A 17,647-nucleotide genomic window follows, 5' to 3' on the forward strand; every position below is an offset into this window, starting at 1 on the left:
TTTTCTTTTCTAATTTACCTTTGTCTTTTATTTAAAAAACACCCAGATGTTCTGTAGAAATTAGAGTAGAATAGATGCAGTTAAATATTATAATGCATGTACAAATGCCTCATGTGCATATGAGCAATATATGTACAAGTTCCTCATGCATATGGAGAGATACTTAAAAACAAAATTATATATGCTGACAGCCAATTCAATTTTCTTGGTGCTGCTCCTTAAGTTGCCAGAATGACTCCACCCAGAAACAATAATAAATTATCAATATGTTTGGAGGAATGCCAAGGTTTGAAGAAGCATAACAAATCCTTTTTTTGGTAGGAGTAGAGGGGGCAACCTAATAAAGAAATCTCCACCAGAAACAAAAAAAAAAAATCCATTGAGGATTCAGTATGCTTTAGAGGCATGGAATCTTGACAGTCTCATGGAAGGCAAAAAATGAAAAATCAAGGGAAAGAAGAATTGAGTGAAATATTCTAGAAGAAGGTGCATGTGAACAAAGACATTCCATTTTGGTGTATTTATATTTATTTACTATGCTGCCGTATCAAGGATTTTCTCTCCAGTGGCCTTCCATACCAGTGGCTGAACAGGTCTGCAATTCTGCATCAGAGGTGGTGCTAGGGAATGACCTTCTATGGCTAGAGCCTTTACTCTTTCATTTGGAGCCCCCAAATCTCTGGGAGGCCATCTATCCCATCGCCCTTCTGCCCATAGGCATTTACTGAATTAAAGGTGCAGGGAACCTAATAATCCCTTTCATATGAACCTGCTGGATTAGCTGGCCTTTTCCCACCTGTGTTTCACCTATTGCCTCCCCCAGAATCTTTCTGCCTGAGGTGTTTTCCCCTGAAATCACCCGTCCATGCATTTAAAAAAAACAAATATGGGTATTCTTTAAAGACATGCACCCAGAGAGATTTTAGACCATATGTAAATTAGCATATTGAAATTTGTGCTTTCCACTTTTCTGTTCCACTTCCTTGGTCCAGGGCCATTAAGAAGAGTGAGGCAACCATAATCTGCAGTCAAAGGCTGTACATTCTAAGCTCGCAATGTGATTCATGGATCAATGACAACAAAAATTTGTTCAAAAATTTTGTACTTCTGAAGAAACTTATGAGCTAACACTTTACTTAATGGAAGAAAAATGTGCATATTTCAAAGACCCACATCATTGATGCATATCACTGGTAAAACCTGTATGAAAATACGCATGAATTTTTGGGTGAAAAACATGAGGTTCTCATTCTGATCAAGTCATGAGTCAGAAAGGGCTCTGAGGTGCAATTTGGAGAGCTTCATGTTTTGCTCATTCCCTCAAACTGATTGTCCAACATTCCACACCCAATGCTATTGTGAAATGTCCCTAACCAAGTGAAGAGGCAGAGACACAGCTGACCAAGGCCTGTTCTCTAGTAGGCATCATGCATGTGTGTGCACTGCTCTGCTCCCATGATGCAAGCAATGCAACTGCTGCATTACAACATTCATCTGAGGAGCTAACAAGCTGGTGCCAGGCAGTGGTGAGCAAGAGATGTTTGTTCTGGAGGACAGAGTTGTGTGCACCAAGTGTGTCCTGTCCTGTTCTCTCTAAACTAGTCTGCTGTGCTTAGACATGAAGAAAACTATCCTGTTGCCAGTGTCAAGGATTCAGCTGCAAGTCTGGTAGGCTTTTGTATGTGGAATAGAATGAAATGCCATTTTGTCCTTCACCTCGGGTAACAAAATGTCTCCGGTGGCCCTTGCTGGACCCCTTCAGAAACACAAAAGCCAGTATCTAGAAGACTGTCTTGTGTTGACATGGGAAACCCAGTTTAAATCCCCATTTGGCCACAAGGCTCTTGGAGTGATTTTAATTATTAGCTCAAAGTCTAACCTCCTTCACAGGGTTATAACAGCAGACATTGAAAAGATATTCCAGGCAGATAATACAGGTGCTGGATTCCAGGTAAGTGGTCATCATGGCCTAATATAAACATCTACTATAGGCATATTCAGAAATGCCAACCTGTCACTGACAGACTGATGTTAGGGTTGCTCCTAGCATAATAGAAGTGATGACCTGGATGGCAAAGCTTTGGTGCCACCGTGACATAGGCACAAGGGAATGCTGTCCTGTCATTACTATTAAACTAAGATGCCACTCCTGACCATTTGGATAATGTGCTAGGGGCTGGGGAGAGACAGCATCTTATCCTTGCCCTCCAAGCCGCAAAATCTTTGGGCCAGTATTGGGTGCTAATGAAATCAAGCCCAGGTTCTTTTGGCAGCTCGGGCCTGTCACGCATACAGAGGCAAATCTGTTCTGTTTTTCTCTCACACTGCAAGGCAACCTTAGGAATGAATTCTGTTTTGAACACATAGTAATCAAATCCATCTTCCTAACCTGCAGGAGAACTTTTGTCCTCATCTGAATTGTCAAATGACGACAAAGACATCCTACTAGTTGGCTTCCAGACTGCTTGTCTCCTGCTGTGAGAAACTGAAATTCATGCTGTCAGTCCATTGGGGGGATTCCAAACACAATGATGGCTAGAAGAGACATTGATTTACAAAAATGAGAGGGCTACCTCTCCATAGAGAAAACCATGAAATAGAGACTGAAAGGAACTTTTTTCTCTCTTCAATTCCTTCTCCATCCTGACCCCACTGCCTAACTATGAACTATAAAGGAGGGAAAATGCTCACAAGTTAAAGAAGTATTGCACCCCCAGCATTAAATGGTTGTCAAAAGACACTATTCTTTCTTTTTAATATGTGCATATTTCTGAGTTCAATGTACTGACAGGGAGAGAGTTCAAGAGGGACCCACCTACAACTGATAAGTCCATGATGCAACTTTGGGTTCCATTTATGCAATTTTTGCTCTCTAGGAAAAGTTCCTCCATCATTTCAGCACTGTATTGTTTTAATAATTCTAAGGAATGTCATTCCAAAAGCTATTGTCTATTCTTTATACTACAGTAAACATTCTGATTATAGCAAGTAAAAAACAAATATATTAAAAGACAAAATAAGTTTACACTTTGAAATCACCTAGTGCATTCTTGTGTGTATCATACATTGCCACAAATCACTTCCAAGTAACCATTTTCTTTGCCAGCAATGACAGATTTTTGATGCCAAATAGTGTTTATTTAATGACTCATTATGTATTATTAACATTTCTATGGATGCAATTGTGTACGTGTTTAGAGACTAAACTCCTACGACTCCCAGCATTCCCCAGACAGTATGGCTGATGGGGGAATGTTGAAACCTGTTGTGGTTCAGTGCCACATTTTTTTTCTGAAAAGCCATCAATCTTTCCATGCCTTTTAGATTAAGAAGTGAGTTTTGTAAAGGTATATTATATTCCTCAATGTTTTGAGAGAGTACCTTGGAGTCCTTTAATTAACCAGATCACTGCCACCCAATTCAGTCAGTTTGATGTTTTAGCCTTGATTGAATCATCCTGCTATGGTTTTCAGATAGCTATAACAGCTGCAAGTTTCACACATTAGGTGAAACTGGATAAAACTGCAGAGCCCTTTTTTACCGATATTTTATGTTAATTTGAAAGGAAGGTAGAGGAATATCTATCACAATACATTCATCTTCAAATTGCTAACAGTAAATTAACCCTTTCCCAAAGGTAACAGGTGTACAATCCCAGAACTTTTAATTTATTTTTAGGAACACCTGCAGATTTCAGGGTGTTTTTTTTAACTTTAATCAGTGTTCAGACCAGATAAGTCTTAGGTTAATTTCCTTAAGTTTTGTAAATAATAATAATAATAATAATAATAATAATATCTCATTTTGATACCATCTGTAGCTAAAGTTGTCTTGGCAGTTTACAACATTAGTTCAAAGCACATTTAAATCCAGGTAAGCATATACTTGGCAGGTTCATGTTCATTATTTTTTTTTTTCATTTTTCCTTATCTTTACAAGTTAGATGATACTTCATTGAGGTTTCAATAGCTTTCCAGCATCTACAATAAGGCAGGGCTGCCAAGACTCCGTGCATTTTCATTTTCTCACTCTCTCTCTCACAAATGATCTATTTTCAGAACAGCTGCTAGTTTAATGATATGCTGGATATGGTCACAGCACTTTTGATTCTTTATATCAATTACTCCCCTTTGAGGCTCAAATGGCTTTCTTACAGACCAACTGCATTTTCTAAACCATTGAATGAGCTCTTTTATAATAGGTAAGGTGATATTTGGCCAAATTATTGGGTTGATTTGTGCTAGCATGAAAGCCTGCCTGCTTTTGAGCTACACAGAACTCTCCAACAAACAGAGCTACAACAAAATTTCAACCTAGCAGTTGCAAGCAATCAGTGAAGTAGAAAATCTGTGTCTGGACTATGCTATTTCATTCCTCTCCCTTGCTCCCTTTGCACACATACACATGGAAAGCTAGAAATCAGGAAGAAGGGCTGTGGAATAACCTTCTCATTGATTTTCTGTGCTTTTGAGAAAGGAATTGCCACCTGCAGTCTGAAATGATACATTTACTGCCACTTTTTTCCCCCCTGGTGGGGGACTGTTCAGTGACAGAGCGTTGCATGCAAAAGGACCAAGTTTCAGTTCCTGGCATTTCCAGGTAGGACTGAAACCCTGAAGATGATCCAATCTGATATAAGGCAATTTGACTCAATTTATTTCCAAATCACTAAAGCCTTAACCTTTTCATACATGAAAAGTCAAAATGACATCTATGCTTTCTCCTGGTGCTCTCTCTTTTTAAAAAAGCAAGCTAACAAACAAACAGGAAATTCTAGGTGGATAAATGGCAAGTGTTCCTTCTAGCATTAGTTTAAATTAAACTTCAGACATTTGGCACATTTTCCATATCAGTTCACTGTAAAGTTGGACTGCTTATGTAAGAATCAGAAAACACACACCTGATTACTGGAACCAGATTTCAACTGTATGTTATGCTCCTGCACAATCCTATTGTGATGGTTGTAAATCCCCAAACTTGGAGATGTAAGAGCATCCTACACAGAGCAACGGGAGCACTGGAGGTAGTATTTGCTTCCCTGTCCTGCATTTTGCACGTTTTTTGTTGGCCTGTCTAACTATGTCAGAGGGGCAGAGAAGGGAGCCTGAGAGCTGTCTGAGTAGATCAAATCCTGGCCTCTAGATCTTCATATCTTTCCTCTCCCTTTTATTCCTTCTCCAAGATGGGGTTTCTGATCTTGATAAGAAACCAGCACAGCTCTTGCCACGCTAGCTGTGAGGAACAGTGGAGTATGGACCTGTTTCCAACCTCAATCTAAGTCTACAATCCACAAGATTTTCACTTGCTGTCCTTTTTTTTTCTTGGATGGCATTTTACACCTTTGCTAAAAGAACAGCCAATAAGCTACAAGGCCAAATTTAAGGTTTTGCATTTGGTGTTTTTTTTTCCTTTATAAGACTCATAGACTATCCTACTTCCAATAGGATTCCCTATTGAAGAAAGGAGATAGAAGAAAAAAATTATTTTGATTCTTTTTTAAATTAGATTGTAACAATGAAAATTAGGGAAGGCTTATTTTACTAATAAAAAGTCTAATTTTAAAAGGGTTGTTTTAATAATAAAAAGTCTTCAAAACACTGTTGCTGCCTGCTGACCTCAACAGGCAGAAAGTTCACAGAAAAACAGAGAGCTTCTACATGCAAGTTTCCACTCCAGGTAGATTCCAAACAGACCACAAGTTCACATACACCCACCAGAAGCGCTTCATCTGATCACCTCAGTGCCCAGACAGTTTGTTATTCATGTACAAAGCCCTAAACAACTTAGGATTGGGTTACCTTGGGGACTGTCTAACATTTTATGTTTCTGTCCAGTCACGGATCCTGCAGGAGGACACTTCTGAAGATGCCACATGCTCCTGTCACTGTGGTTCAGTTCAGGCACACCTGCAGGAGATCATTGAGTGTAGCTGCACCTGGCTGCTGGAGTGCGCCCCACATTGTCACCAGACAGGTGTCTCTGCTTTTGACCTTTAGACACTGCTTATGACCTGCCTCTTTGTGTAGGTTTTCCATGAGGTGTGACCCAGTTACTAGTTACAGCTTTATTGTTGAGTGTTGGGCGATTTTATTGTCCTTTTATTGTCATATTATTATGTTAACCACTTTGATACTTTTATTGGAAAGAAGCACACAGTTTTGCACAGTAAACGAAAAATTAATAAATAATGCTTCCCTCATCTGCCACAAGGCTATATGTGTTGCAGAGGATTCCATGCCACCACTCCTGGATCGCGTTAGCTGGTCCTGTCAGGGCTCAGAGTGACCCCATTTGAGCTGAATGTGACCAAGAGACTGCACGTGACATTTTCTGGCTGCCACACATGATAGCAGAAGGGCAGAGGTGCTAGGCAAAGCTGCCTCTCTCACCCTGGCCTAAGGAACGGTGGTGAGAAGGAGCAGCTGCAACGCCACAGCCTGCTTGCTGACTCTGAGCATGTAACAATGCTGAGGAACAGGAGGAGCAACAATAGCAATTGTTGACAGTGCTGGTAGTAAGTAAAGTCACCCTGAGGAAGGGGACCCATCAAGGGTGTCTTGCCCAAGGGCCTTCTAAAACCTGGAGAAGCAGTGCCTGTAGTTGTCCTATTAAAACCATTTCAGCCACAGACATTAGCAGGTGACCATGTTCATCACCATACCATGGCAGATTCATTTTCTGATTTCTGCAAATCAGAACTTGTTAATGACACAAGAGGAGGCAGGCTGTGCTGGTAGTTGCTTCTGGGCAGTTGTCAGGCCATCATGTCAAATATTTCATTACCAGAAAATCCATCATGAATAAAGCAGTGAAATGCTTTTGGTCTGTAAGCAGGTGTTGGGACATGGTGATGCAATAGCCACTGTGATGAGTCATGGTTTAAATACACACACAATATTATAATAATTTTAATAATCAAATATTGTATATCAAATGATGACTTCCATATGTGAATGAGGTATTGAGAACATACCACAGACACAGTTCTATCACTTCATATCATTTGAGGCATTTGAGAGCCAATATGGTATAGTGGTTAAGAGCGTAGATCTGGGCTGCCTTTCATGTTAAGGCATGGATTAGGGCCAGGAAAGAAAGCAGTATTCTAACTAGCCAATAATCTTTATAATTTCACATTATTAGTATTTATTTATATCAATTTGTTAGATTTCCTCCAAGGAACCCAAGACAGTATATAACCCTTCTCTTCATGTTTTTATGTTTACAACAACCCTGTAAGGTTGGTTTATTTATTTAAAGCAATTTACCCCATCTTTACCTGAAATGGTCTCAAGGTTAAGCTAAGAGTCAGTGACTGGCCCAAATGAGCTTCATGGCCAAGCAAGGAGTAGAACCTGGGGCTATCCAGTTTTTGCTAAACAGTCTGAAATCAGGACCTGTGCATATCACTATATATACATAAGAGTACATGCAACTGAAAACCCTGCTATGCATGTACAGTGTCAGCATCTGGGACTGTCAGCATCCAGGGTGTGGACAGCTGCCTACCAGACTGCACCAGGACCCAGACAAACAAATGGGGGCACAAGGGCCAGTCCAAATCACGGTCAGACAGGCCAAGGGTCAGAGCAAGGAGTGGAGGTGTGAGACAGAGTCAGTCTGAGAAGCAAGCATGATCAAAACAGATCAGGAGCTGAAGAGACCATGCCGAGGGAAGCAGGTACCTGGGGGTTGGAGCAGACGATGGAGCAAGCAAGGACCAGGAAGCTGGGCAGGGTCCAGGAGTGGGAGCAGGACAATGGGCAGAGTTCCAGGAGCAAGTCCAGAAGGCCAATGAACAAGGACCACTCCAACAACTTAGAGAACCTTCATTGTTGAGGCAGCTTCTGGAGGGAAGAGCCAGTCCTTAAATACCTCTTCCCTCAGGGCTTCCAGGTAGTGCTCGTGATGGCCCAGGTGGCTGTAGTGGGCCATAAGCCCAGTCCTGCAACCACCATGGCTGCTATTATGGTCTTTGGCCAGGAAGTGCAGCCCTGAAGCTTCCTCAAATCCTGATGGGGCATGGATGGCTGATTAACTGGGATGGGCACCAGAACTCAGGCAGCTAGATTAGAACAGCCAATCCAAAATCCAATCCAAAGCTTAACCAAGTGTTCAAGGTCAGTGCCAGGAGTAGAAGAACAAGGTAAGTTCAGTCCAAGAGGCTAAAGCATGGTCAAGCAAGCCTGGGGTCAGGAAACCAAGGAAGCAATGCAGACAGGAGCATGTACCATGGGGCAGGAGCGGGAGCAAGGTTCAAGAGTCCAGATCATAATGAAGGTTTGAAGACCTTCATTGCCAAGGTAGCTTCTGGGTGGAAGAGCCAGTTCTTACGTAGCTCGTCCCTCACAGCTCCCGGGTGGTATTCATGAGAACTCTTGTAGCTGCAGTAGATTGGGGGAGTAATCCTGTAACTACCAGGGCTGCTGTGCTGGTCCTTGGCTACCAGATGGAGCTCTGAAGCTGCCTCAGATCCTCACAGTACCCCAGTCCAAAAAGAGGGAAAGTCCCTTCCCATTTTAGGGTCACAGTTTGTCAGGATCAGCTTTATGGAATGCTGGAAGTTTGGTGGGAGCATGGACATTCTCTACAGGTTCCCATGATAATTTATCTGGGCCATAGTCTTCCCAATCAATCAAATAATGGAGTTTGCCTCAGATGGTCTGAGTCAAGGATCTTCGCTATATGGTATTCATCATGTCCTTGGCTCTTGACTGGTGGAGGTGACAGAGTTTTATGATCAGGGAAAAGGTTAACATGGAACTTTTAAAACTGGCATATGTGGATAACTGGATTTACCTTCAGAGTAGGTGCAAGTTCCAACTCATACATGACCGGATTGACCTGATGATAGATCTGCAATGGACCTTGGAATTGGTAGTCCAGCTTGGCTGAGAGCCATGATGAAGGATAGTTCTGTGTGGAAAGCCAGACCTTATCTCCAATGCATAGGTCTGGACTTTTTTGGTATTTCTGGGGTGCATGTTGTTTATAAGCTGCCTTGGCTTTCTCTAGGTGTTTTAAGAGTTCTGCCCAGTTCTTCTGAATGACAGTTACAACTTCGTTAGCAGATGGAACAAGTGACATAGAAGGAATGTGTGGATGGTCCTGGGGGCGGAAACCATACAGTGCAAAGAAGGGGCTGTGCCCTGTTGAAGCATGCTTGATGTTTTATATACGCAAATTTTGCAAGAGGCAGCTGATGCACCCAATCATCTTGGTGGTACGCAGGAAGCACCAGAGGTATTGCTTCACTACTTGATCTACCCTTTCAGTCTGTCCATCCGTCTGAGGGTGGTAAGCAGATGATGCTTGCTGCTGGATTTCCAGGAGCACCAGGAAAGTTTGGGAGCTGCTGGTCTAGAACATGCTATCTTTAGAGTATGTTAGGTCCCTGGGTGGAGAATTGCTCTGATCTTGGGGGTATTTTCAGGGTGCCCTAACTCCAAATGATCCTGCTTCATGCTGGGCCTCATGTTGGGTGCTTTTCTAAAGGATTTGTTTCTTTAATTTTTATCCTACTTCGCCATCAAGTAGCACTAGATGGTGTATATGATTCTCCACACCCCAAGTTTGTTGTAGCAACAGCCAAAGGTAGGTAACAAAGGTTACCCAATAGCTGTGTAAGAATGTGAATATATGTTGCCTCATTCATAGTCTGCCATTTTACCTCAGCCTTCCCCAACTTGGGTAATCCCATCATCCCCATGCAACTGGAGGCCAATCAGGGTGGGAAAGGCTGCTCTAATCACTAGCAGCTCTGGGAACAAGCTGGTCCAGATATCCCCAAAAAGCTCCAATAACCTACTGATGTTGGCAGAGAAGGGGCGTTCAGAGCGCAGCCAAGTGTTTTTGTTGTCCTCAGTGCTCAAGCAAAGGGAAATCACTCGTGCAAGATTAGTTCCATTGCAGTTTTTATGAGATTGGTGGAAACTGTCCCCCTATAGCCAGCCAGAACTTTGAGAGCATTGGGAACATGCACTGGCTGTACTGGCTAGAGCGGATGGGAGTTGTAGGCCAAAACATTTAAAGGGCTACATGTTGCCCATCCTTACTCTAAGGGGTTTACAGTGCAATCAACTAAAAAAAAAATCCTGTTGAGTTTAGTGGGGCATAGGGCTGCGATCTTACACGATTGTGCTACGCTGCTTCTTGCTTATGAGTAATGGTTTTCTTTTGTTTTAAGATATGGAAATCTGTATTTGTGCATCATATTTGCATGTAGTGCTGCTGCAGCTGATATACTGTGAGCTGCTTAGAGGATTGTGTAACACAATCCTGTGCATGTTTATTCAGGGGCACATCCCATTGTGTACAACGAAGTTTGCTTCCATGTAACTATGACTCGGACAAACACTGGCTCCCTCGGCTAGGAAACGGAGATGAGCACCACCCCCAAGAGTCAGACATGACTGGACTTAATGTCATGGGGAAACCTTTACCTTTAACTATGACTCACTTATTTTCAAGCATTTCAGTGGAGCAATGTGGCTGATTGATCCACCCTTGACATGATTACTGATGTCTGGATTTTAGCAGTAAGGAAAAGCTTGGGGAGGTGACAGACTGACCTTGGCCAATGGTGTATTAAAACTTTATGAAATATATTTATCATAGCCTTGTTAAGAAAAGCTCAGAGTAACACACAATTATGTTCTTGTTTATATCTAGCCACATGAACTGTCAAGGTTTTGTCCTTTCTAAGCAGATTATCTTGGCTTCCCCAGTCTGGAATGTATGTAAAAGAATCCTAGCACCAGTGAATTAGGCAGGGCTTGAATACAACATTACCAGTTGTCTGGCCATTTGCTTTGAGAAATTAGCCATCAAAATAGGCTTTCCATATAGCTGTGCTTTTCCTTTCCTTGACTGCTCTTGTCACTTGTGCAAAATTCTCTGAGTACAGAAACTCCACCTGGCTAACCACACACACAAAGGGGATAAAATCTGCAACACCTAGGAGATTTCAGTAAACAGCAAAACCATTCCAACTTAATCTTTGAGACAATGCTTGGAATGCAAGAAGCAACTATGATGCCTTGTGGAATCCCTTTCTTTTCTCAGAGAAAGCAGAGCCTGGGATGGAGGCCAGATGCCTGCCACTTACCTTAAACTGATTACCCACTTTGAAGATTAGAAATCCCCAAACAGCAATAAAATATCTCAACATTGTCTTGTATCTGATTGGATCTTCCACCCATAGAAGTCTAGCGTCTTGGCCAATCACTTACGAAGGCTTCTTCAGACTATAGTTAAAGGATTAGGTCTAGGATCTACCTACCCAGGACAAAATAGCTCTGTTCACAGACGGATCCATGCCGACTTTTCAGAGGTTCCCCCAAACTCCCCACTCCACAAGTTAGCAGGGTCCACTGACTTTCTGTGTAGCATTTTCTTGGGCCTGGAGGTTGGAGCTGCCATGGAGAAGAAGGAGTAGGCAAGTCTAGTTTTCCCTTGGCAGAATCTGGATGCAGTCCAAAGTTATTTTCAATACTGGAATAAAAGCCAGGGTTTCCTTTTGTTCCAAACTTCCAAAAAGAAAAAAGGCCTCACTCAGTTCTGAGCAAGGTGCACTGGGAGGAAAAAGAGCAGAGAGACTGTGCATCTCCACTTCTTTAAGTCTAGGCTATCTAACAAACTATTCCTCACATATAAATCAATCAGAGAGACACTCCTCTAGTTCCCAGCATCAGAACTATGGCTGATTGGGATACAGAAAGGGCCTTCTTTGTGTCTCTCTGTGTGTCTTGGAACAACTTACCTAGGAAGTTCTGTTTTAATCCTGTTCTGCCACTTGGTGAAGACCTTTTTATTTTGACAGTTATTTAGCCTACCAAGCTCTCTGTTTCTGTTTCATGCTCCCTGAATTTTCCATAAAGTTTTAGCTGTGATAAGGAATGTGCAATATTGTAAAACTAATTTACAATATTTTATTTCTTTCTTACATTTTAATACTGCCCAATAGCCAAAGATCCCTGGGCGGCTAACAAAGGTTAAAAACAACAAAAACAAGACATGAAACTTGCAATCACATCAGCAAAGAGGCCTAGCAGCAGTACAGTATAAAATGCAGTATTAAAAACTAAAGTGTAAAAGTTAACTATTAAAATACTGGGCAAATAAAAAGGTTTTCACCTGGTGCTGAAAAGAATAGAGCTCTTCTTTGAGAAGCTCATTCCATAGCTGGGGTGCCACAACTGAAAAGGCCCTTCTTGTGGTAGCCATCCTCCTTACTTCCTCTGAAAGGGTCTCCTGGAGAAGGACCTCTGAAAATGACTTTAGGGTCTGGGTAGGTACATATGGGGCAAGGAATGGGACATTCCTTCAGGTAACCTGGCCCCAGGCTGTTTAGGGCTTTGAATGTTAATACTAGCACTTTGAATTGGACCCAGACTTCAACTGGCAGTCAATGCAGTTGGAGGAGAAGTGGCATCTTATGTTCTCATAAGCCACTCCCCATTAACAGTCTAGCTGCCCAGTTTTGGATCAGTTGATGTTACATATTGTGTAAAAGTCAGTAGATTTGTGCAGACCAAAACTTTGAGGTGGTGGTGTTCTTCTTGCATCATTAAACCTAAGGATCATGGAAGCATAATTTCTCATCACATAAACACACACCTCACTTTGACCACCTTGATTTTTTTTGACAATTTCAGATTTCTACAGAATTTGAGCCTTTTCTCCAATTTGCACAAATTTACACAAAAACATGCAATTTGCATTCACCTATGTGATTTTAAAAAATTACGCAAAGTGTGGAATTGAGGCCTGTATTTTACATACATTTTCCCTTTTTAATAAAAATATGCAAAATGTGGCCTGTTTTAAAAATGGAAATCTACAAAGTGACTCAACTTGCATCAGATTAAATCAGCACAAGGATGGGATTGACAAAGGGAATTTATGGGGCTGAGTCAAGAAAATCTGTTGGACTTTTATTCCCTATCAAATTCCCCACAGATGAAAAACTTACATTTTATTATCTTTTAAAAATGTTTGTTTGGTTGATTGCTTTTGAATTTTACATTGAAAGCTTCCTTACCTTTCTTCCTCCTCTTCTTTTGAAGCAAGAAGTTGGATAATAAACCTCCCTAATAAATAAAATAAACATTCTTTGGTAGCTGGAAGAACCAGCTATGTGTGCCCAGGATGATCCAGCATCAGGACACAGTATGCACGCAGAACTCCTGTCATGCTATGCTTACTTGGCACAAGTCCAAGTGGGGTTTCTGAGCTGCTTTCCTGCAGTAGCATTTACTACAGTTAAAGAAAGCAGTAAGTGGGGCTCGCTAGTGTACCCTGCATTTCTTTCTTCTCCCTTGTTTTGGATCAGAGAGTGAATCAGTATAAGATAGAAGTCTTTGGGTTTAGGCCTTGCTTTGGTTTAGAGTTCTATTCCTCACATGGCTCTTATTTGACCATAATGCAAACAAACAGATTTCATGCTAAGAGATAAGGCAAGTAAGACATGGTAGAGGTGTACAAAATTATGCATGGTGTGGAAAAAGTGGTTTGGGACACATTTTTCTCTATCTTCGTAGTACTAGAATCCAGGGTCATTCAGGGTGTGATCTCATATTTGTATGATTTGGAATAAATATTCTAGCAACTTATACTCACAGTACACTATGCAATAAAGGCATCAGTATCTCTGTTCCAAGCTTTCCAGATAGTTTAAACTACAGTGTCCATCATCCCCAACAGAATGACCTCAGGATTACAGGAACTGTAGTGCAATGCAACTGCAGGGCAGCAAGACTGGGGATGGCTACTCTAGAAAAACAGTGATTCTCACCCACCATCAAATCCTTGACGATGTACTATCAGCAGTAAAGAACAATACACCAAACAAGTGAAATCAGGGACTGGCCCAAGATATTTTGCTTTCTAAGGCAAAGGACAAGATGCTCCCATCTATTCCCAATGGTGCAGTGGTAAATTTTGAAGTGCAGATGTTCATCATGACTGTCCCCATAGCCACACCTCCTAGGAGAGATCAACTGTTCAGGTCACTGTGTTGATCTCTATCACCACTTCCAGTAGTTTGTATCCACCAGATGCAGGTCTTAAAAAAAACCCTCTAAATGTCCCATTCAAGACTGAGCTATCCTCAAAATACCTTGCTTTACAATAGGGAATGATAATAATGTGTTGGTGAAAAATACTCCCAGCTACTGTGGGAATTACTGCTAAGTTCAAAAAGAACAGAAAATTCCAAGGGGATGCAGGTGATATCCTCCTCCCTGCTGATCAAAAACCCGTGAGCCCTGGTTCCACTACACCATTGCACATTCCATGTACGGAAGGTAACCAGATGGACAGGTCACTCTTGCTTCAAAGCTGGCAGGATCCTACTAGAGTTGAGTGAGGGTGCTGAAGTGAGGGGGAAGAAAGCAGGGCACATGCACACACATAAAGCTGCCTTCCTACACCTCCGGTTTGCACCATACCTGCCTTCAGCATATCCCTCACTCTTGTAGGACCAGCCATGAGTGGAATTATATGTTGAAAACGAAAACAGAGACATTCCATAGCATAACGTGAAAATAATTGCTTTACTCCTGTTCAGAAGAAGTTGTCAGCTCCACAAATGCAGCAGAAACATCCACACGCCAAAAAGAGAGGTGAGCCTCAAGCTGGTAGTAAAACGAAAGTTTATTCTGAAGCACTAAAAAGCCCAACATGCTTTGATTAAAATCTCACTAAGGAACAATAGGTTTCAATTAAAAGCCTCTCTTGAGACCCTTTTTATAGAAGTCTCACTACCAAAAGGATCTCAAGAGAGAGAGGCTTTCCTTAAAGGAAAATCAAAAGTATCTGAACCAATTGTCCCTAAGGAAGATTTCAATCAAAACATATTGAGCTTTTTATTATTGAAATGTTTCAATAATAAACCTTCTGCTCAAGTAGCATCTTAGCTCAGCTCTCTTTCTCTCTGTGTTTCCCCATTCATTCAGGATGGGAATTAGTATATAAGTCCTGGTGTAGGGCAGGGCAGTAGTACAGCTGCATAATAATTATTTGGCCTTTGCCCTAAATGGAACCAGCCTATCCATCAAGCTGCCATCATTTCATATGTCAATAACAAATACAACATGTATTTCTTTGGGCAGCACACTCTCCAGTAAAGTAGTTTGCAGTTTGTTTAAACCTCCATTTCCTAGCATTAAAAGCATGAATTGCGCTTTCCTGAGCATATCTTTTAAATGTGTTTTACAGGCAAACCTGATTACCAAAGCTGGTCCTATGGTGAGATACTGCCATGTACAAGAAATAAGAGTTTGGGAGGCACCTATGAATGCTGCTTGTCAGAGTGGTTGGATTTCTCCTGGATAGAAAGAATCTGGTCATAGGTAGTCATTCTCTGGTAAAACCTTGATTTTTATAAAATCATAACTGGGAAAAGGTAAAGGGAAGAAAGAAAGAAACAAGCATCGGAACCGCTCTTTTACTGAATGATGCTTGGGGCCGGGCCAGTCTTCACTTTGCCATGATGTACCTCCTGGAAGACACGGTGCATTGACTTTTGAAATGCAAAACCCCATCATACCAGGCTTCCAAAGAGGGTCCAAAAATGCAGGCAGCTGTGTTTGTCCATTTCAACAGACCAGTTTTAACAGTTTTTACTTTCACCAAGATGCATGTCTTGTATGAAGCTAAAGGACCCTAACCACCCATTCAAGACCAAGCTATCTCCAACTTAGCTTACATTACAATGGGGAATAGCATTTTATTCTGGAGAAATTATTTTCAGCTATGAAGAGGATCGCAGATAAACTCAGAGGGAACATGGAAGCAGAAGGGGTGGCAGATGAGGAGTCCCTGCTGATGTTACCCCAGCCAGCCCTGGTTCCACTGCACCACTGATGGGGTGTAGCACAGTTAGCAAACATGACACTTAGGCTTATTAAGTGGGACCTGATGTGCGGCACATCTCTTGCCAGTCTTAAATTCACTGTGCAAGCCCTCATATATATTCTTTGTTCCTACTGCCTTCAACTGGGCTGGGGCCTTCTTGGTTGTACAGCCATGGCCCACAGGTTCCAAGGTGCATATCTTTTCAGGACCAAGTGAAAATGGTTTTATTCTGTCCAGGTTCTTTAGATGCTGTTTCTTTAAAGATCATTTTGTCTTCCTTCCTTGTTTCTTCCTGCCATTGCTGTTTTATACTTTTATTTTCTTTATCAACTTATAATTATACAGCGTTGAATCCAGGATCATCTTTTTGCAAGAGGAAGGACTACACTTAGAGATGGTCCCTCTGCACAATTTTTGGGGATGCCTTGTCTCACCCATGTGACACCTCATTCCATTCAGTAGGGTCTCCTGACATCCTATGTTGCACTTTCAGGTCACTTATAGGAGCTGTGGTGGGATGAGATACATAGAGAAAACTAATTTTGCCACCACAGATAGATCTGGATCCAACTGACAATGTTTTTAATTTTGTTAGTCACTCTTGAAATGTTATTACTTGTAGAATCAAAATTCTCCTGGTAAGGAAGTAGATCAACTGCACAATAATTCATGTGCATAGTGCAATCATATGCATAAGTCCATGGGACTTATTTGCAAGTAAGGTACTATTGCTTGTTCAGAGGCATGAAAACAAGTCCTTAAGCTCTCAGCATTCATCAGCTGGCACTGCTGGCAACTGTAAGACATTTTTCTAGTCAAACATGACTAGGATTGCATCCTAAGTGTATATAGGACTGCCTCTTACTACACAAGATCCATTGCCAATTCCTGCAAGCACTGTTGATTTCAGCTCGTACCTCTCCTTTTTCCAATCTACATACACATTAGATACAGGGGACAGGAAAATGTGTGGTGGGCCATGCAGTTAACATATGGCAGGAGTCATGCCTTGCAGCACAATGAAAAACACTATCTCCACTTTCAAGGTACTTACCCCACCCCATTTGGTGCAGGATTTATTCAGATCCATGTTCTTACTTCCTTATGCAGCAGCCTTGATGGTGGGAGGGACACTTTGCATCTCTGTTGTCTTTAAATGTTGACTATTCAGTTACATCATAACTTCAAAGGGTTTCTTAATTAAAGGAATTGGACAAATATGCCTTCATTAACTGGGAAGCATTTCTGTGGTTAAAAAAAAAGAAAAGAATGGTGCAGTGGAGGGGGTTGATAAGAACCTTTGAATGAAAAGGATCATTGCCTTAATTTACACATCAACAAGTAAAACAGGTTTTTTCCTCCAGGATTCACTGTGTGGCATTTATCACTCCAGCAGTAACTGATATGCCAACTGTCACACTGTTGTATTATTACAGCTGTGGGGATGTGGTAATACTGGGTGACAACTAACTGCCCCTTTCCCCCTCTCCTCTTTTTGGATACTTTTAAAGATGTTACTGTGCTAATGAGTTTGTGTGAGTGAATGGAAAACAATAGATGTGTTCAAAATATTGTTCCACTTTTAAAAATACAACTTGAAGAGCATGCAAAACCTTACAAGCTGTTACCTTGGTTGCAGCAAGCTAAAAAATAAAAAAGTATAAATAATACTCCTCAACTAATGAGACTTCCAGATAGGTATCAGTGAGGAAATAATGACTCATGCTCAGAGGCGCTGTTCTTTGAACTGCTTTGCTGGCACAAGCTTCATCTCTGCAATCATAGGAAT

The 17,647-nt window shown here is 41.5% G+C and overlaps 1 protein-coding gene across 1 annotated transcript in view; it reads right to left on the reverse strand.

Moving 5' to 3' along the window:
- The window catches only part of CDK6 (cyclin dependent kinase 6), a 154,142-nt gene extending 137,156 nt beyond the window's left edge, over positions 1-16,986 (reverse strand). The window contains exon 1 of the mRNA XM_044424897.1: positions 16,913-16,986. The gene's annotated coding sequence lies outside the window, so the exon portion shown is untranslated. The remainder of the gene's footprint in view (positions 1-16,912) is intronic.
- Between the last annotated feature and the right edge of the window lie 661 nt (positions 16,987-17,647).

This window comes from Varanus komodoensis, unplaced genomic scaffold, assembly GCF_004798865.1.
Source record: "Varanus komodoensis strain SLA01 unplaced genomic scaffold, ASM479886v1 scaffold15, whole genome shotgun sequence".
In the NCBI taxonomy this organism is placed as follows: Eukaryota; Metazoa; Chordata; class Lepidosauria; order Squamata; family Varanidae; genus Varanus; species Varanus komodoensis.